This window comes from Coffea arabica, chromosome 4e (genome assembly GCF_036785885.1).
Source record: "Coffea arabica cultivar ET-39 chromosome 4e, Coffea Arabica ET-39 HiFi, whole genome shotgun sequence".
Classification (NCBI taxonomy): Eukaryota; Viridiplantae; Streptophyta; class Magnoliopsida; order Gentianales; family Rubiaceae; genus Coffea; species Coffea arabica.
In genome coordinates, this window is record NC_092317.1 from 18761165 (window position 1) to 18782726 (window position 21562).

Consider the following 21562-nt stretch of genomic DNA (forward strand, 5'->3'; position numbering starts at 1 on the left):
CAACCGATAACCGTAGTGAAATTGACGCCATTACCGCATTATAAGATCAAACACGGTTTTTCTATTAAGGCTTAAGTTAAGGTCATATATTAATTGCTGGTTTGCTACCATGCTTATTTATGCATATGAGACCCTATTGGGGTTGTGTTCAGCATTGTTTTATGACTCGTCGTCGAGTCTCTCTTAGGGCTTGCTTTCATTTTGGTTGTTTCCTAGCTAACTTTTGTACTTGTACCACTTTGAGCCCTGTACGGCTTTTGGGAAATGAGATGACCTTTGGTGTGAAATGTTGGGGCTAATTTGAGGAAATAATGAAGCCTTAATGGCTGGAAAAGTAAGAATTTTAGGGACGGTGCTGCCCGATTTTCTAGGCCGTTTGGTTCCTTTAAGTAGATTTGCCTTTTGGTGGAAATGAAAGGCTTTTGGGTTGTTTGCGCCTAAGTCTTCATGTTACCTTTTTGTTTCCAAGAAAATCATGTTTTCCACCCTTGCATTAGTAATTATTTTGGCGAGGCATACGACTAGTAGTCGAGCCTCATGTGCATTGTGTTTACTCGATTCTGGAAGTAAAACCTTCAATTGATTTATTTTGATTATTTTAGGGTTTCTTGGCGATTAAGGCCAATCTGAAGTGAAAACTTTTGAAGTTAAGCCGGTGAGTGTACCACTCCCCTCCATTGCTATTTAACTTGATTTCTGCTCTGCAATCTGTTTATTTGTTCGAGACGAGGGTGTACTTTATCACACTCGTTCTCTAGTCTGCTCATATGCCAATTTACTATGCAAAAATTTGAATCTGTTATCTGTGTCTGCATCTGTTCGGATTTCTGTTCGGATTTCTATGACCTATGAGCTCAATCCTGTGGCTAAGTTATTCGAGTCGGGCCGGCAAGGGCCTGGACGATTAGATAACGAACCACGGTAGTCTGTTCGGGGATTTTGGGTATTGAGACCCTTGATTCCGGGTATACTCGAGTATTACCATTTTTGTTCGTTTGAGGTGAGCGGGCCCGGTAAAGGGGTGTTTGGTGGACGGAATTCGGTGATAAGAGGGGTCTACGGACGCATTGGTTCTATATACGTTGACGGAGAGTCAACCGGTTAGGATCAAGTATTGCGCTGGAAATTTGGCTCCTGAGAGCCACCCGTATCCTTCTGATTTGAATCATTGGTTCCTTTGCTTTACATCTGACATGTGTATCTGATTTGTTAAATGTGAAATGCCATGATTTTAATGCTATCTGTTTGGTACCTCATTGAGCGCAAGCTCACCCCGTTCTGTTTCTTTTGTTTTCCTTACAGGAAAAATAAATACTTTTGGACTGGATTTGATAATCGGTTGCCGACTTGAGCTAGTTGAACATATCTTTTGTATAGCTCATGTATTAAAACCCTAAGTGTACTTTTGGGGCGTTTCCCTTTTGATTTGGCAAACCGTGTATATGTATTATCTTTTGAAAGCTTTTGTATGTCATTTTGATTTGTAAACGCTAAAGATCAGATGAAAATGTTTGTTAGCTATTTCGGTTGGGTTCTGACGGGTCGGTTACTATTCATGGCCGGCTCCGGATTTCATCTCATTTTATTTTGGGTTATTTTACCATTTTGACCTGTTTACGCTCGTTTGTAAGTTCCGGATCGCAATAGATAGCTCTAATCTGATCCGTAGTCCTGGCGAGAGCTGGGCAGGCAGTCCGCTAACCCCTTTGGTTCGCCTTAGGGGAAAGTGGGGCTGTTACAATTGGTATCAGAGCCACTTCGCGTGGTCTCTGCGCGGAGTGAGACTGGGCCAAGTGGTGTTGTGGTCCTAATTTCATGAATATGTCTAAGTGCTCGTTTGAGCGTAAGTTATGAACCGGGCATGTGATAAGTGTATGAATCATTATCATAGGACTCGAGGAAGCTAGGTATGTATGTCGGGTAGGAATCTTTAATAAGGATGGTTTACTCTTGGGACCGGCCGGCTCGAGTTGTGAATTATCTTAGATGGGATTCTTGCGCCCGGATACGAAAGATATGAGGGCCTAGGTTAGAAAGGATTTGGTGAACTAGAAAGGCCATTCCTCGGTGGATCGTCTATGTTTGTACTTGACTTAACTGGCTGTATGTATGTGTGCGGCCTAATTTTGACCGACTTGTATATATGCGTTGATCTTGTTTGGAATGTATAAATGTGTGTTATCATAAAAGTTTTGAGTGTTACTTACATGTATCGTGCTTATTTTGGTTTAGCATTCTTGCCTAGACCGAGTGAAACTTATGGAAGGAACACGAAGTGGTCGGGGACGTGGGCGCGGAACTAGACAACCCACGCCGGTTAGGGAAACGGGGGAAACCTCTACTGGACCCAATCCTGAATCCCAAATAGACCCCAATGTGCAGATAGCTGCCGCTATGCAGCAAATGACAAACCTACTAGCACAAGTAGTACAACAACAGGGCCAAAACCCAAACCCTAACCCCGGGAACCCTGGTAACCACGTCGAGAGCGAGGATAGAGCTCTCGAACGTTTTCAAAAGTTTTCCCCGCCAAAGTTTATTGGGGGACCCGACCCCGACGTTGCTGAGAAGTGGCTTGAGAAAATGGTTGATATATTCGCGGCCCTACACTACCCTGACGAAAGGCAGGTCACTTTTGCCGTGTTCCAACTGGAGGGAGCTGCCCGTTCCTGGTGGAACGTAATTAGACAGAAATGGGAGCGGGAGCAGACGCCTAGGACTTGGGTGAACTTCATCCGAGAATTTAATGCAAAGTTTTTCCCTCCTCTAGTCCAGGAGAGGAAGGAGGACGAGTTTATCCGGCTCCGGCAAGGGGCTCAGACTGTGGCGGAATATGAGAGTCAATTCACCCGCCTATCCAAATTTGCGCCCGAACTCATCATGACCGAGCAACGGCGAATAAGGCGTTTTATCCAGGGCTTGAACGTGGAAATTCAAAAAGATCTGGCGGTAGCCCAACTTAATGCCTTTAGTGATGCGGTGGAAAAAGCCCAGCGCGTTGAAACTGCAGGGTTACAAGTTAGAAACTTCCAAGCAAGAAAAAGGGGTTTTCCGGGAAGCAGCTCAGAACAAGCAGATAATAGTACAATCTCTAAAGTTCGCAAGGGAAACGGGGAAGTACGGCAACCAGGGGTGTCGCGTGATGTCCCTCAGGGAGGACTGGTCTCTGCTACTCGTGGTCCCTGTGGATATTGCGGAGGGCCAAGTCATACGGAAACAAATTGCTGGAAGAAAGAAGGAAAATGCTTGCGCTGTGGAAGCGCTGAACATCGGATTGCTAACTGTCCAGCTCGCCTGCGCGAGCGGAGAGGGATTCTGCCACCGACCAAGCCCAATTCTCAGCAACCCGCCAAGAACAACCCTGGACAGACGAAAGGAGAAGGGACGGGATCGAAGGCACCAGCTCGAGTATATTCTCTAGAGCAGCATCAGGTCCCTGACTCGTCTGAGGATGGAGAAGGTATGGTCCGTTGGGTACTCTAGATTTGATAGATTCCGTTAATAAGAAATTTCGAGGACGAAATTCTTTTAAGGGGGGGAGAGTGTGAGAACCCGTAAAACCCTAATTATTTTCTTAGGGTTTAGTTCCCTTTAATTGCATGTTTTCTGCATTTTCTGGTTTAGAAATATTTTCTTAGTGGATTTTATGAGCAATTATAGTTTTAAGATGATTTTTCTAGCATTGGAGAATTTTTAGAAAATTAAGAGTAAATAGTGGACGTGGGACCCACTAGTGCGAAAAGTTCGGAAAAATTCGGCCAATAAGGTTAAGTTTCGGATACTGTTTAAAATTTATCGGGTGTTAATAGATAAGTAGAATGTGTGAAGTGATTGATGTGAGAGAGGAAAGAAAGATAAGAATGCATTTATGGAGGTGACAAGTGTCACCTCCTCATTGGAAGTTTTTTTAAGAATTACTATTCCCAATTTTGACTTTTTTGACCAAAGGATTATATATAAAAAAAATGCACAAAAAATCACCATTTTTCTTCTCTTGTTGGCCGGCCACCTTGAGCAAGGAAGGAAGAAACTTTCTTCACCATTCAAGCTTCTACTTGTTGCAAATCAACCAAAAACATTGGTTACATCCAATTCCATTCCATACAATCTTACCTTCTAGTGCTAGTAAGTTGTTTATTGAAGCTTGGTTGAAGGTTTAAGGTGTTCAACAACCTCATCTCTCTTGTTTCTTGGTAAGTGAAGCTTGAACACCCTCTTACACCCTATGAAGCTTAAATTATGCTTAGTAGTGCTTGAAGTGCTGAAATTTCTGGTTTTATCTTGGTTTGAAGTGATTTGGTGAAGTTTTTCATTTTATTGATGATTTTTCTGGTTTAATATGATCTTGATGTTGGGTGCTTGTATGATGGATTGTAATGGTTGGAAATGACTCTAGTGAGTGTGAATTGTGGTTAAATGCAATCAATTTTGGATTTGGTGTGAAAATTGAAAAGTTAGGGTTCTTAAATCCCCTATTCTGTCCGAAATTTTAGGTCATAGCTAGAGGCCGAATTGGACTTTGCTCAAAACATGAAAGTTGTAGGTATTGGTGAGTAAGAAGTGCCTGCAAAATTTCAGGGAATTTGGAGTAGTATAGAGAGAGTTATGCCGTTTTTACTGTTGCTGTTTTTGGTGAACAGAATGTGCGGAACTGCGATAGTAATTGCCTATTTTGACTGGTTTTGGTTTGGATTTTGAAGTTGGTGTCTTCTGATGAAATGTTACTGGATGTCTTAGCTATCATATGCCTTTGGAATTTCGGCATTTGGACTTGTATAGACTGAGTTATAGTAATTACAGTTTTCTGTGTTTTGCAAACCTGTTTTGGTAATTCTGGTATAGTATTTGGCACTTTCGACCTAGTTAAGCTAGGAACTGGATTGAGTGCCCTTCTACATTGTTGTAGCCCTGTTTCATAGCTTCGAATCGGTGGGTCTTACACCCCCAACCGATAACCGTAGTGAAATTGACGCCATTACCGCATTATAAGATCAAACACGGTTTTTCTATTAAGGCTTAAGTTAAGGTCATATATTAATTGCTGGTTTGCTACCATGCTTATTTATGCATATGAGACCCTATTGGGGTTGTGTTCAGCATTGTTTTATGACTCGTCGTCGAGTCTCTCTTAGGGCTTGCTTTCATTTTGGTTGTTTCCTAGCTAACTTTTGTACTTGTACCACTTTGAGCCCTGTACGGCTTTTGGGAAATGAGATGACCTTTGGTGTGAAATGTTGGGGCTAATTTGAGGAAATAATGAAGCCTTAATGGCTGGAAAAGTAAGAATTTTAGGGACGGTGCTGCCCGATTTTCTAGGCCGTTTGGTTCCTTTAAGTAGATTTGCCTTTTGGTGGAAATGAAAGGCTTTTGGGTTGTTTGCGCCTAAGTCTTCATGTTACCTTTTTGTTTCCAAGAAAATCATGTTTTCCACCCTTGCATTAGTAATTATTTTGGCGAGGCATACGACTAGTAGTCGAGCCTCATGTGCATTGTGTTTACTCGATTCTGGAAGTAAAACCTTCAATTGATTTATTTTGATTATTTTAGGGTTTCTTGGCGATTAAGGCCAATCTGAAGTGAAAACTTTTGAAGTTAAGCCGGTGAGTGTACCACTCCCCTCCATTGCTATTTAACTTGATTTCTGCTCTGCAATCTGTTTATTTGTTCGAGACGAGGGTGTACTTTATCACACTCGTTCTCTAGTCTGCTCATATGCCAATTTACTATGCAAAAATTTGAATCTGTTATCTGTGTCTGCATCTGTTCGGATTTCTGTTCGGATTTCTATGACCTATGAGCTCAATCCTGTGGCTAAGTTATTCGAGTCGGGCCGGCAAGGGCCTGGACGATTAGATAACGAACCACGGTAGTCTGTTCGGGGATTTTGGGTATTGAGACCCTTGATTCCGGGTATACTCGAGTATTACCATTTTTGTTCGTTTGAGGTGAGCGGGCCCGGTAAAGGGGTGTTTGGTGGACGGAATTCGGTGATAAGAGGGGTCTACGGACGCATTGGTTCTATATACGTTGACGGAGAGTCAACCGGTTAGGATCAAGTATTGCGCTGGAAATTTGGCTCCTGAGAGCCACCCGTATCCTTCTGATTTGAATCATTGGTTCCTTTGCTTTACATCTGACATGTGTATCTGATTTGTTAAATGTGAAATGCCATGATTTTAATGCTATCTGTTTGGTACCTCATTGAGCGCAAGCTCACCCCGTTCTGTTCCTTTTGTTTTCCTTACAGGAAAAATAAATACTTTTGGACTGGATTTGATAATCGGTTGCCGACTTGAGCTAGTTGAACATATCTTTTGTATAGCTCATGTATTAAAACCCTAAGTGTACTTTTGGGGCGTTTCTCTTTTGATTTGGCAAACCGTGTATATGTATTATCTTTTGAAAGCTTTTGTATGTCATTTTGATTTGTAAACGCTAAAGATCAGATGAAAATGTTTGTTAGCTATTTCGGTTGGGTTCTGACGGGTCGGTTACTATTCATGGCCGGCTCCGGATTTCATCTCATTTTATTTTGGGTTATTTTACCATTTTGACCTGTTTACGCTCGTTTGTAAGTTCCGGATCGCAATAGATAGCTCTAATCTGATCCGTAGTCCTGGCGAGAGCTGGGCAGGCAGTCCGCTAACCCCTTTGGTTCGCCTTAGGGGAAAGTGGGGCTGTTACAATTGGTATCAGAGCCACTTCGCGTGGTCTCTGCGCGGAGTGAGACTGGGCCAAGTGGTGTTGTGGTCCTAATTTCATGAATATGTCTAAGTGCTCGTTTGAGCGTAAGTTATGAACCGGGCATGTGATAAGTGTACGAATCATTATCATAGGACTCGAGGAAGCTAGGTATGTATGTCGGGTAGGAATCTTTAATAAGGATGGTTTACTCTTGGGACCGGCCGGCTCGAGTTGTGAATTATCTTAGATGGGATTCTTGCGCCCGGATACGAAAGATATGAGGGCCTAGGTTAGAAAGGATTTGGTGAACTAGAAAGGCCATTCCTCGGTGGATCGTCTATGTTTGTACTTGACTTAACTGGCTGTATGTATGTGTGCGGCCTAATTTTGACCGACTTGTATATATGCGTTGATCTTGTTTGGAATGTATAAATGTGTGTTATCATAAAAGTTTTGAGTGTTACTTACATGTATCGTGCTTATTTTGGTTTAGCATTCTTGCCTAGACCGAGTGAAACTTATGGAAGGAACACGAAGTGGTCGGGGACGTGGGCGCGGAACTAGACAACCCACGCCGGTTAGGGAAACGGGGGAAACCTCTACTGGACCCAATCCTGAATCCCAAATAGACCCCAATGTGCAGATAGCTGCCGCTATGCAGCAAATGACAAACCTACTAGCACAAGTAGTACAACAACAGGGCCAAAACCCAAACCCTAACCCCGGGAACCCTGGTAACCACGTCGAGAGCGAGGATAGAGCTCTCGAACGTTTTCAAAAGTTTTCCCCGCCAAAGTTTATTGGGGGACCCGACCCCGACGTTGCTGAGAAGTGGCTTGAGAAAATGGTTGATATATTCGCGGCCCTACACTACCCTGACGAAAGGCAGGTCACTTTTGCCGTGTTCCAACTGGAGGGAGCTGCCCGTTCCTGGTGGAACGTAATTAGACAGAAATGGGAGCGGGAGCAGACGCCTAGGACTTGGGTGAACTTCATCCGAGAATTTAATGCAAAGTTTTTCCCTCCTCTAGTCCAGGAGAGGAAGGAGGACGAGTTTATCCGGCTCCGGCAAGGGGCTCAGACTGTGGCGGAATATGAGAGTCAATTCACCCGCCTATCCAAATTTGCGCCCGAACTCATCATGACCGAGCAACGGCGAATAAGGCGTTTTATCCAGGGCTTGAACGTGGAAATTCAAAAAGATCTGGCGGTAGCCCAACTTAATGCCTTTAGTGATGCGGTGGAAAAAGCCCAGCGCGTTGAAACTGCAGGGTTACAAGTTAGAAACTTCCAAGCAAGAAAAAGGGGTTTTCCGGGAAGCAGCTCAGAACAAGCAGATAATAGTACAATCTCTAAAGTTCGCAAGGGAAACGGGGAAGTACGGCAACCAGGGGTGTCGCGTGATGTCCCTCAGGGAGGACTGGTCTCTGCTACTCGTGGTCCCTGTGGATATTGCGGAGGGCCAAGTCATACGGAAACAAATTGCTGGAAGAAAGAAGGAAAATGCTTGCGCTGTGGAAGCGCTGAACATCGGATTGCTAACTGTCCAGCTCGCCTGCGCGAGCGGAGAGGGATTCTGCCACCGACCAAGCCCAATTCTCAGCAACCCGCCAAGAACAACCCTGGACAGACGAAAGGAGAAGGGACGGGATCGAAGGCACCAGCTCGAGTATATTCTCTAGAGCAGCATCAGGTCCCTGACTCGTCTGAGGATGGAGAAGGTATGGTCCGTTGGGTACTCTAGATTTGATAGATTCCGTTAATAAGAAATTTCGAGGACGAAATTCTTTTAAGGGGGGGAGAGTGTGAGAACCCGTAAAACCCTAATTATTTTCTTAGGGTTTAGTTCCCTTTAATTGCATGTTTTCTGCATTTTCTGGTTTAGAAATATTTTCTTAGTGGATTTTATGAGCAATTATAGTTTTAAGATGATTTTTCTAGCATTGGAGAATTTTTAGAAAATTAAGAGTAAATAGTGGACGTGGGACCCACTAGTGCGAAAAGTTCGGAAAAATTCGGCCAATAAGGTTAAGTTTCGGATACTGTTTAAAATTTATCGGGTGTTAATAGATAAGTAGAATGTGTGAAGTGATTGATGTGAGAGAGGAAAGAAAGATAAGAATGCATTTATGGAGGTGACAAGTGTCACCTCCTCATTGGAAGTTTTTTTAAGAATTACTATTCCCAATTTTGACTTTTTTGACCAAAGGATTATATATAAAAAAAATGCACAAAAAATCACCATTTTTCTTCTCTTGTTGGCCGGCCACCTTGAGCAAGGAAGGAAGAAACTTTCTTCACCATTCAAGCTTCTACTTGTTGCAAATCAACCAAAAACATTGGTTACATCCAATTCCATTCCATACAATCTTACCTTCTAGTGCTAGTAAGTTGTTTATTGAAGCTTGGTTGAAGGTTTAAGGTGTTCAACAACCTCATCTCTCTTGTTTCTTGGTAAGTGAAGCTTGAACACCCTCTTACACCCTATGAAGCTTAAATTATGCTTAGTAGTGCTTGAAGTGCTGAAATTTCTGGTTTTATCTTGGTTTGAAGTGATTTGGTGAAGTTTTTCATTTTATTGATGATTTTTCTGGTTTAATATGATCTTGATGTTGGGTGCTTGTATGATGGATTGTAATGGTTGGAAATGACTCTAGTGAGTGTGAATTGTGGTTAAATGCAATCAATTTTGGATTTGGTGTGAAAATTGAAAAGTTAGGGTTCTTAAATCCCCTATTCTGTCCGAAATTTTAGGTCATAGCTAGAGGCCGAATTGGACTTTGCTCAAAACATGAAAGTTGTAGGTATTGGTGAGTAAGAAGTGCCTGCAAAATTTCAGGGAATTTGGAGTAGTATAGAGAGAGTTATGCCGTTTTTACTGTTGCTGTTTTTGGTGAACAGAATGTGCGGAACTGCGATAGTAATTGCCTATTTTGACTGGTTTTGGTTTGGATTTTGAAGTTGGTGTCTTCTGATGAAATGTTACTGGATGTCTTAGCTATCATATGCCTTTGGAATTTCGGCATTTGGACTTGTATAGACTGAGTTATAGTAATTACAGTTTTCTGTGTTTTGCAAACCTGTTTTGGTAATTCTGGTATAGTATTTGGCACTTTCGACCTAGTTAAGCTAGGAACTGGATTGAGTGCCCTTCTACATTGTTGTAGCCCTGTTTCATAGCTTCGAATCGGTGGGTCTTACACCCCCAACCGATAACCGTAGTGAAATTGACGCCATTACCGCATTATAAGATCAAACACGGTTTTTCTATTAAGGCTTAAGTTAAGGTCATATATTAATTGCTGGTTTGCTACCATGCTTATTTATGCATATGAGACCCTATTGGGGTTGTGTTCAGCATTGTTTTATGACTCGTCGTCGAGTCTCTCTTAGGGCTTGCTTTCATTTTGGTTGTTTCCTAGCTAACTTTTGTACTTGTACCACTTTGAGCCCTGTACGGCTTTTGGGAAATGAGATGACCTTTGGTGTGAAATGTTGGGGCTAATTTGAGGAAATAATGAAGCCTTAATGGCTGGAAAAGTAAGAATTTTAGGGACGGTGCTGCCCGATTTTCTAGGCCGTTTGGTTCCTTTAAGTAGATTTGCCTTTTGGTGGAAATGAAAGGCTTTTGGGTTGTTTGCGCCTAAGTCTTCATGTTACCTTTTTGTTTCCAAGAAAATCATGTTTTCCACCCTTGCATTAGTAATTATTTTGGCGAGGCATACGACTAGTAGTCGAGCCTCATGTGCATTGTGTTTACTCGATTCTGGAAGTAAAACCTTCAATTGATTTATTTTGATTATTTTAGGGTTTCTTGGCGATTAAGGCCAATCTGAAGTGAAAACTTTTGAAGTTAAGCCGGTGAGTGTACCACTCCCCTCCATTGCTATTTAACTTGATTTCTGCTCTGCAATCTGTTTATTTGTTCGAGACGAGGGTGTACTTTATCACACTCGTTCTCTAGTCTGCTCATATGCCAATTTACTATGCAAAAATTTGAATCTGTTATCTGTGTCTGCATCTGTTCGGATTTCTGTTCGGATTTCTATGACCTATGAGCTCAATCCTGTGGCTAAGTTATTCGAGTCGGGCCGGCAAGGGCCTGGACGATTAGATAACGAACCACGGTAGTCTGTTCGGGGATTTTGGGTATTGAGACCCTTGATTCCGGGTATACTCGAGTATTACCATTTTTGTTCGTTTGAGGTGAGCGGGCCCGGTAAAGGGGTGTTTGGTGGACGGAATTCGGTGATAAGAGGGGTCTACGGACGCATTGGTTCTATATACGTTGACGGAGAGTCAACCGGTTAGGATCAAGTATTGCGCTGGAAATTTGGCTCCTGAGAGCCACCCGTATCCTTCTGATTTGAATCATTGGTTCCTTTGCTTTACATCTGACATGTGTATCTGATTTGTTAAATGTGAAATGCCATGATTTTAATGCTATCTGTTTGGTACCTCATTGAGCGCAAGCTCACCCCGTTCTGTTCCTTTTGTTTTCCTTACAGGAAAAATAAATACTTTTGGACTGGATTTGATAATCGGTTGCCGACTTGAGCTAGTTGAACATATCTTTTGTATAGCTCATGTATTAAAACCCTAAGTGTACTTTTGGGGCGTTTCCCTTTTGATTTGGCAAACCGTGTATATGTATTATCTTTTGAAAGCTTTTGTATGTCATTTTGATTTGTAAACGCTAAAGATCAGATGAAAATGTTTGTTAGCTATTTCGGTTGGGTTCTGACGGGTCGGTTACTATTCATGGCCGGCTCCGGATTTCATCTCATTTTATTTTGGGTTATTTTACCATTTTGACCTGTTTACGCTCGTTTGTAAGTTCCGGATCGCAATAGATAGCTCTAATCTGATCCGTAGTCCTGGCGAGAGCTGGGCAGGCAGTCCGCTAACCCCTTTGGTTCGCCTTAGGGGAAAGTGGGGCTGTTACAATTGGTATCAGAGCCACTTCGCGTGGTCTCTGCGCGGAGTGAGACTGGGCCAAGTGGTGTTGTGGTCCTAATTTCATGAATATGTCTAAGTGCTCGTTTGAGCGTAAGTTATGAACCGGGCATGTGATAAGTGTATGAATCATTATCATAGGACTCGAGGAAGCTAGGTATGTATGTCGGGTAGGAATCTTTAATAAGGATGGTTTACTCTTGGGACCGGCCGGCTCGAGTTGTGAATTATCTTAGATGGGATTCTTGCGCCCGGATACGAAAGATATGAGGGCCTAGGTTAGAAAGGATTTGGTGAACTAGAAAGGCCATTCCTCGGTGGATCGTCTATGTTTGTACTTGACTTAACTGGCTGTATGTATGTGTGCGGCCTAATTTTGACCGACTTGTATATATGCGTTGATCTTGTTTGGAATGTATAAATGTGTGTTATCATAAAAGTTTTGAGTGTTACTTACATGTATCGTGCTTATTTTGGTTTAGCATTCTTGCCTAGACCGAGTGAAACTTATGGAAGGAACACGAAGTGGTCGGGGACGTGGGCGCGGAACTAGACAACCCACGCCGGTTAGGGAAACGGGGGAAACCTCTACTGGACCCAATCCTGAATCCCAAATAGACCCCAATGTGCAGATAGCTGCCGCTATGCAGCAAATGACAAACCTACTAGCACAAGTAGTACAACAACAGGGCCAAAACCCAAACCCTAACCCCGGGAACCCTGGTAACCACGTCGAGAGCGAGGATAGAGCTCTCGAACGTTTTCAAAAGTTTTCCCCGCCAAAGTTTATTGGGGGACCCGACCCCGACGTTGCTGAGAAGTGGCTTGAGAAAATGGTTGATATATTCGCGGCCCTACACTACCCTGACGAAAGGCAGGTCACTTTTGCCGTGTTCCAACTGGAGGGAGCTGCCCGTTCCTGGTGGAACGTAATTAGACAGAAATGGGAGCGGGAGCAGACGCCTAGGACTTGGGTGAACTTCATCCGAGAATTTAATGCAAAGTTTTTCCCTCCTCTAGTCCAGGAGAGGAAGGAGGACGAGTTTATCCGGCTCCGGCAAGGGGCTCAGACTGTGGCGGAATATGAGAGTCAATTCACCCGCCTATCCAAATTTGCGCCCGAACTCATCATGACCGAGCAACGGCGAATAAGGCGTTTTATCCAGGGCTTGAACGTGGAAATTCAAAAAGATCTGGCGGTAGCCCAACTTAATGCCTTTAGTGATGCGGTGGAAAAAGCCCAGCGCGTTGAAACTGCAGGGTTACAAGTTAGAAACTTCCAAGCAAGAAAAAGGGGTTTTCCGGGAAGCAGCTCAGAACAAGCAGATAATAGTACAATCTCTAAAGTTCGCAAGGGAAACGGGGAAGTACGGCAACCAGGGGTGTCGCGTGATGTCCCTCAGGGAGGACTGGTCTCTGCTACTCGTGGTCCCTGTGGATATTGCGGAGGGCCAAGTCATACGGAAACAAATTGCTGGAAGAAAGAAGGAAAATGCTTGCGCTGTGGAAGCGCTGAACATCGGATTGCTAACTGTCCAGCTCGCCTGCGCGAGCGGAGAGGGATTCTGCCACCGACCAAGCCCAATTCTCAGCAACCCGCCAAGAACAACCCTGGACAGACGAAAGGAGAAGGGACGGGATCGAAGGCACCAGCTCGAGTATATTCTCTAGAGCAGCATCAGGTCCCTGACTCGTCTGAGGATGGAGAAGGTATGGTCCGTTGGGTACTCTAGATTTGATAGATTCCGTTAATAAGAAATTTCGAGGACGAAATTCTTTTAAGGGGGGGAGAGTGTGAGAACCCGTAAAACCCTAATTATTTTCTTAGGGTTTAGTTCCCTTTAATTGCATGTTTTCTGCATTTTCTGGTTTAGAAATATTTTCTTAGTGGATTTTATGAGCAATTATAGTTTTAAGATGATTTTTCTAGCATTGGAGAATTTTTAGAAAATTAAGAGTAAATAGTGGACGTGGGACCCACTAGTGCGAAAAGTTCGGAAAAATTCGGCCAATAAGGTTAAGTTTCGGATACTGTTTAAAATTTATCGGGTGTTAATAGATAAGTAGAATGTGTGAAGTGATTGATGTGAGAGAGGAAAGAAAGATAAGAATGCATTTATGGAGGTGACAAGTGTCACCTCCTCATTGGAAGTTTTTTTAAGAATTACTATTCCCAATTTTGACTTTTTTGACCAAAGGATTATATATAAAAAAAATGCACAAAAAATCACCATTTTTCTTCTCTTGTTGGCCGGCCACCTTGAGCAAGGAAGGAAGAAACTTTCTTCACCATTCAAGCTTCTACTTGTTGCAAATCAACCAAAAACATTGGTTACATCCAATTCCATTCCATACAATCTTACCTTCTAGTGCTAGTAAGTTGTTTATTGAAGCTTGGTTGAAGGTTTAAGGTGTTCAACAACCTCATCTCTCTTGTTTCTTGGTAAGTGAAGCTTGAACACCCTCTTACACCCTATGAAGCTTAAATTATGCTTAGTAGTGCTTGAAGTGCTGAAATTTCTGGTTTTATCTTGGTTTGAAGTGATTTGGTGAAGTTTTTCATTTTATTGATGATTTTTCTGGTTTAATATGATCTTGATGTTGGGTGCTTGTATGATGGATTGTAATGGTTGGAAATGACTCTAGTGAGTGTGAATTGTGGTTAAATGCAATCAATTTTGGATTTGGTGTGAAAATTGAAAAGTTAGGGTTCTTAAATCCCCTATTCTGTCCGAAATTTTAGGTCATAGCTAGAGGCCGAATTGGACTTTGCTCAAAACATGAAAGTTGTAGGTATTGGTGAGTAAGAAGTGCCTGCAAAATTTCAGGGAATTTGGAGTAGTATAGAGAGAGTTATGCCGTTTTTACTGTTGCTGTTTTTGGTGAACAGAATGTGCGGAACTGCGATAGTAATTGCCTATTTTGACTGGTTTTGGTTTGGATTTTGAAGTTGGTGTCTTCTGATGAAATGTTACTGGATGTCTTAGCTATCATATGCCTTTGGAAGTTCGGCATTTGGACTTGTATAGACTGAGTTATAGTAATTACAGTTTTCTGTGTTTTGCAAACCTGTTTTGGTAATTCTGGTATAGTATTTGGCACTTTCGACCTAGTTAAGCTAGGAACTGGATTGAGTGCCCTTCTACATTGTTGTAGCCCTGTTTCATAGCTTCGAATCGGTGGGTCTTACACCCCCAACCGATAACCGTAGTGAAATTGACGCCATTACCGCATTATAAGATCAAACACGGTTTTTCTATTAAGGCTTAAGTTAAGGTCATATATTAATTGCTGGTTTGCTACCATGCTTATTTATGCATATGAGACCCTATTGGGGTTGTGTTCAGCATTGTTTTATGACTCGTCGTCGAGTCTCTCTTAGGGCTTGCTTTCATTTTGGTTGTTTCCTAGCTAACTTTTGTACTTGTACCACTTTGAGCCCTGTACGGCTTTTGGGAAATGAGATGACCTTTGGTGTGAAATGTTGGGGCTAATTTGAGGAAATAATGAAGCCTTAATGGCTGGAAAAGTAAGAATTTTAGGGACGGTGCTGCCCGATTTTCTAGGCCGTTTGGTTCCTTTAAGTAGATTTGCCTTTTGGTGGAAATGAAAGGCTTTTGGGTTGTTTGCGCCTAAGTCTTCATGTTACCTTTTTGTTTCCAAGAAAATCATGTTTTCCACCCTTGCATTAGTAATTATTTTGGCGAGGCATACGACTAGTAGTCGAGCCTCATGTGCATTGTGTTTACTCGATTCTGGAAGTAAAACCTTCAATTGATTTATTTTGATTATTTTAGGGTTTCTTGGCGATTAAGGCCAATCTGAAGTGAAAACTTTTGAAGTTAAGCCGGTGAGTGTACCACTCCCTCCATTGCTATTTAACTTGATTTCTGCTCTGCAATCTGTTTATTTGTTCGAGACGAGGGTGTACTTTATCACACTCGTTCTCTAGTCTGCTCATATGCCAATTTACTATGCAAAAATTTGAATCTGTTATCTGTGTCTGCATCTGTTCGGATTTCTGTTCGGATTTCTATGACCTATGAGCTCAATCCTGTGGCTAAGTTATTCGAGTCGGGCCGGCAAGGGCCTGGACGATTAGATAACGAACCACGGTAGTCTGTTCGGGGATTTTGGGTATTGAGACCCTTGATTCCGGGTATACTCGAGTATTACCATTTTTGTTCGTTTGAGGTGAGCGGGCCCGGTAAAGGGGTGTTTGGTGGACGGAATTCGGTGATAAGAGGGGTCTACGGACGCATTGGTTCTATATACGTTGACGGAGAGTCAACCGGTTAGGATCAAGTATTGCGCTGGAAATTTGGCTCCTGAGAGCCACCCGTATCCTTCTGATTTGAATCATTGGTTCCTTTGCTTTACATCTGACATGTGTATCTGATTTGTTAAATGTGAAATGCCATGATTTTAATGCTATCTGTTTGGTACCTCATTGAGCGCAAGCTCACCCCGTTCTGTTCCTTTTGTTTTCCTTACAGGAAAAATAAATACTTTTGGACTGGATTTGATAATCGGTTGCCGACTTGAGCTAGTTGAACATATCTTTTGTATAGCTCATGTATTAAAACCCTAAGTGTACTTTTGGGAATTTAAAGTCCCAAGAGAGACTTGCCTCTTCCATGAAATTGAGTTTAAAACGGTCTATCGATATCGAGAGAGAGTGACAAGCTCTCAAAAACTCATTTCATAAGAAATCGGAAAATTTCAGCTTTAAGCGACAAACTTGGAAAAATTAAATCTTGAGTTTCGCATGTCTAAAAATGGAAAACTTTATACCGCTGGAATCTAGGTTCGGAGTACTAAAAGCTCCTTGAAGAAACGTTTCCAAGATTCTAAACAAAAAGCATTCATTTTTCAGCTCAAATTTTCAGTTCCAAGAAGACAGGTTTGAACCAGTCTTAGTTTTCCTAGCAATCTTTGAAAATTCGACATAATTCACAGAAAGGGAATCAGCCCTTGAAATTCGTAACAAAATGAGAGTTCCAAACAAGGTTTCAACCACAATAAATGGAACTAAATTCGGAGTTTTGAGCGTCAAGATATAATAGCTAAAAGTCGGCTGAATTTTGTACACTGATAGAATTTTTCCAGATTTGAAGAGCAATTTTTGGGGGGTTTTTTTGGGTATCGAAATGATATTGAAATTATACCAAACTTGGTACACTAAAACTTCCATATGTGGACTACCTCGCTATCAATTTATAGGCAAAAACTCACGTGGCAAGGTGGTTAACAAAACGGCTAAAATTTGTGAAATTTTCAAAGCAAATATGCCAGCCCACTCTTTCTTTCTTTTCAAATGTTTGGTACGATTAAATCAGCCCCAAATCGATCCATTTTTGAAACCAAGGTTCTGGAAACATTTAATAAGCAATTGAAAAACAATTGACATCAAAATTTTTGGAACAAAACATCCCAAACAGATTTGACCATTCGGTCAGCAAGAAAGGAAAAGGTTTCCAGTTTCCAGCTTTGTCGTGTTTTTGGAATCAAATCATATCTAACTCTATACAACCTCAAATTGAGAATGGTTGTTTGCATTGGAATAGGTTCCAAATGCCACAATTCATCAGAAGATATCATTTTGAAAATCTTTTCACAAGTGGGACAAAATCAAGCCACAAAACGCAGCTTTCAGTTTCATTCGTATGAACAGTCAAAATAGAACAACTAACTTTGCCGACTCACTGCGGTCACTCAAAACGAAACAGCAGGATAATTTTATACCGTTGGGAAGTTATGAATGTCTAGTTTTGAATGCCACTAACACTGTCTGAGAACCCCTGCTATACATTTTTCCAGATTTGAATCTTGCCAAAGCTCAAGTTTTGTGCCACCAAATCAAATGATTTTCGGTAGACACTTTGTACACACAATATACAACATATAACCATTAATTTCATAGCCAAACAAGTGCCAAAATTTTGAATTAAAACAGAGCAACATGGACAGAAAATTTTGGCCAGCTTGCACTTCCATTTTTCCTTCGATTTCCCTCCACTTTCTAATCGTAATTCTCTAATAAAACGCATAAACAACATCAACCAAGCAAAAAATCCTCAAGGAAGCTACCTATAATCCACCTCAAGACTGCTAGCCTAGTGATTAAAGCAAGAAATGAAACACCTCAAGTCCTCTAACTTATTTCTTGCTTAGGGTTGTAAACCCATGCAAACTAAGCTTCATTCTTGAAGAAATTAGAAAGATTGAAGAAGGTGAAGGGTTACCTCTTGAACCCTTGAAGAAACCAAAATATTTCACCACAAAACCTCCAAGAAATTCCACAAGATGATGTCTTCCTCCAAGCTAGAACTAATCTCCAAGTAGTATGTGATTTGGTGGAAGATTTTCAAGTGTAATGGAACAAGATTGGAGCAAGATGAAGAGAGCTTCCTTCCTTCCTTTCTCCTTGAAGTTTGGGCCGACCAAGAGAGGTAAGAGAAAGAGTGGTTTGAGTTGTGTGAATCTTGTCTTGGAAGCTTGAAGAAATTGTGGCCAAAAGCTTTGCAAAAGTCAACTATGAATAGGGTTCGAATAGTGTCCCATACTATCACTTTTCTCTCTTGTTTGTTGCACTAGTGCACTAATCCTCCAATATAATTCCTTTAACACTATAATTATGCACTCTTAGTAGTCTAGTATTATTTTCTCAAATCTCCACTTAGCCGTTCTGATGCGAAATACTCAAACTTCTGATTCGCGCACGATAAAGTGGAATTTAAAAGCAATTCATGCAACGATAATGTAATTAACTAATTCTAGGGTAAATAATTATAAAAATAACTATTTTAAGAATAAAAATATGAGTCCTCACATCTCCAAGATCATTGCACTCTCAGATCGAATATTATTTCGAAAAACGTGTATTCGCTATTTCTGACTAAACGAGTCTCCGAAAAATTAAATGTGCTAACGGGACATCTTTTATAAGTGAGACCTTATTCCATGTAAATGAATTTAAAATGGTTGAAATAAATTATTCGGAGAAGACGGTTGAATAATGAAGTAAATAAGCCAATAAAATAAGATAAAATAAGAAAATTTCAGGTCCTCAAAGACACTACTTGGAAGGACACCACTTCATAATAAGAACTAACCACCAGAGTTTGAAATGCTTATTCGAACAGAGAGTCACTACTACACTTCAGCAAAAACGGCTAACCAAGTTCGAGGACTAAGTTATGAGATTCAATGCAGGAAAGGGAAAGAAAATGTGGCTATAGATGCACTGTCCAGGAAGCCAACAATGAAGAAGGAGACTATACTGCAGTGGTTTGTCATTCCTGAATGGATGAAAGAAGTAATTGAAAGCTATAATGGGGATGGAAAAGTACAAGACCTCATCAAGCAGCTACTTCTCACCCCTAGTTACCTACCAAATTACACTTATCAGGATGGTGTGCTTAGATATAAAGGAAGGGTTGTGATTGGCACAGAGGGAGGAATAAGGAAGAAGATCTTTACTACAATTCATGATTCACAATTAGGGAGACATTTTGGGGTACAGTCAAGTTATCTGAGGCCAAACAACTATTTCACTGGCCAGGAATGTACAAGGACATTAAGGATACTATATTGCAACGTGATACATATAGGAAGTGCAAGGATGAGCACACTGCTTACCCTGGACTTCTACAACCACTTCCTACCCCTCAGTGCTCATAGAGCCACGTCATTGTGGATTTTATATAAGGTTTACCAATGTCAAAGAGGAAGGATACTATCATGGTGGTGGTAGATAGATTCACTAAGTCAGCACACTTTATCAGCTTGACTCATCCTTTTGATGCACCAATAATGGCCAGGATCTTATTTAATCAAGTCTGTAAATTACATGGAATACCTCTGAGCATGCTTTCTAAAAGGGACAATTTATTCAGTAGTCAATTCTGGACAGAGCTGTTTACTTTGTTGGGGACTAAACTGAATTTGATTACTACATATCATGCCCAGACAGATGGCCAATCTAAGAGGGTAAATCAGGTGCTGGAAATGTACTTAAGAAGTAGACTCACTTAGAACCTAAGAGATGAAATGCATGTTCTCCTTTGCTAAATGGTGGTATAGCACCACCTATCATATAGCTATACATATGAGTCCATTTGAAGCTTTGTATGGAATGGCCCCTCCACAGTTCGTACTTGGTCCTTATACTCAATCCAAAGTAGCTAGAGTAGAAGATCATCTTAAGGACAGACAGCAACTCGATGAACTACTAAGGAAAAACTTGTACGGAGCTCAAGATAGGATGAAATTATATGCTGATCAGAAGAGGAGCAAGAGAGAATTCAAAGTGGGGGATTGGGTCTACTTGAGATGACAACCATATAGGCAGACATTAGTGGAGTTGAGAAGTGACACTAAGCTATCTGCCAAGTATTATGGTCCCTATCAGGTAATGCAGAGGATAGGAAAGGTGGCTTATAGGTTGAAACTACCAGAGGGTTCTAAGATATATCCTGTATTCCATGTGTTTTTGTTGAAAGAAAAATAGGACAACAAGTAGTTCTATTGCTTCGGCTACGCAACCAGGATGAAAAAGGGCATTTAAGGGTAGAACCAATAGCCATCTTGGATCAAAGGATGGTCAAGAAGAAAAATGCTACAGCTATTCAATGGCTCATACACTGGTGGAAAACTCTCCCACTGAAGCCACATAGGAAGATGCGAAAATGATTGAGAGGGAATTTCCTGAATTTCAATCTTGAGGACAAGATTGATTGAAGGGGGAACAATTGTCATGAAGCATAGATTTAAATTGAATAATTAAGCTAAAGGCATGTTTTCCATGGAAGAGTCGTGCAATGTAATGGAGAGCCACATCAGAAGGCGTGGAGTCAGAACCACGGTTTCACTGGAATCAGTTCAATAAACATGAGTTTAGCAGCAGTGGTCCTGCAATAGAATTTGGCACAAGAAGGCCACGTGTGCAAGCTAGATCAGCAGTGTGGAGGATGATATAGGCAACCCTAGGGGAAGACCCTCCTAGAACCTCCCAACCTTGTAATTATCAGAGTTGGATCTTTTCTCCCAACAGAAATTGAACTCGATTGTTCTCATGAACTCAAGACCTCTGACACACAAAGGTAATCAGCAACCTTAAGCAAATAAGGATGGATGAAGCGACACCACGATTAGGGAACAAGCTAATCGATAAAGTCTGATTGGAATCCTAAGCCATGAACTCAAGAATTCAAGAGTAAGTTCGATTAAGAACTTGAAGGAAAATTTCTCACGATTTTTTGTTGTAATATTCTGTCTTTTACTCTTACAAGAGGTGCCTTTTTATAGGCTAAAACTAGGGCAAAATTCGGCCCACATAAACCTGGAAGAGATTCGGTCCGCATAAAGAGCTTAAAGAGCCAGCTCATTAAGGCTTTCCGATAAGGCCCAATAAGTAATAAAATACTCAACGCCTAACAACTACTAAACTAGACAGTCTGAAAACAACTACCAACTAAGCTAACAAGTATGAGATCATTCCTTCACTTCAAACGTACAAGTGAACAAAGTAACTTCATGGTCCATCAAATCTTCAAACCTAGCTTGCTCCTTGCTTGTATGGTGAATGATCAAGGCTCATAAAGCTTCCTTCACCTTCTTGGCTCTTGATCTTGTCATCGGACCACCAATGTGGACCAAAGGATCCTTGCCCCAAGGTTGAAGTTATTGCACACCCGTATCCGCATCATTTGATACCAGCGGTTCTAGGAGGGTCTTCCCCTAGGGTTGCCTATATCAGTTGGTAATCAGAGCATCAGGTTAATTCTCTTTTAATTGAAGTTGTTCATATCTTGCTAGTTTGTCTTTTTTTCCAAAAAAAAAAAAAAAAAACTGTAGCGATTACTGTTCATCGTAACTGTTCCGAAATACTGTTTATCGTACTGTAGCGTACTGTTCATGT